The sequence below is a fragment of the Octopus bimaculoides genome, chromosome 3 (assembly GCF_046866305.1).
Source record: "Octopus bimaculoides isolate indiv1 chromosome 3, ASM4686630v1, whole genome shotgun sequence".
Taxonomy (NCBI): domain Eukaryota; kingdom Metazoa; phylum Mollusca; class Cephalopoda; order Octopoda; family Octopodidae; genus Octopus; species Octopus bimaculoides.
In genome coordinates this window covers 83,931,620-83,932,221 of record NC_142930.1, presented here as the reverse complement: position 1 = coordinate 83,932,221, position 602 = coordinate 83,931,620, and positions in this window count along the sequence as shown.

The following is a 602-nucleotide window of genomic DNA, read 5'->3' as shown; positions in this document are numbered from 1 at the left end:
TGACATTACAGAAGTGTGCTGATGGAAAGCAGGAAAGAAAAGTGAAATCAACATGCATCAATCAATGCAGAAAAGACTTACAAATTTAACAAGTCATTGATACAGTACAGTTACAGTTGCTGGAGATGTGTGCAGTAGAGAGGTAGAAGAAAAACAAAATGTGAAATCTATTGAAAATGCAAAGTATTTGATTAGAAAGAAAAAAAAAAAAACTATTTATAAACTGTAGATTTTTTTTTGTATATAATAATTTATCATCAAAAGAATATATATTTATTTTAATGTTATATTAAAATCCTAGTTGTATTTTCTTTTCTTTTTAATATTTGATTATTATAGAAGTAGCGCACAAGATGGTTGTAGAGGTTAGAAACTTGATGTAAAACTTAGTTGTAAAACCTTATTGAATGCTTTATGATATTTGTCTTTAGTTAACACCAGGTTTGATAGCTTTACATCCTGTTACAGCTGCTTTTGTGTTGCTCACACTCATACACACATGCACACACTCTTAACGCACATTCACACGCATACACACTTTCACATGGAGACACATTTTCATGTTAATTACACATCCACATACACCCTTACACATTTCAAAC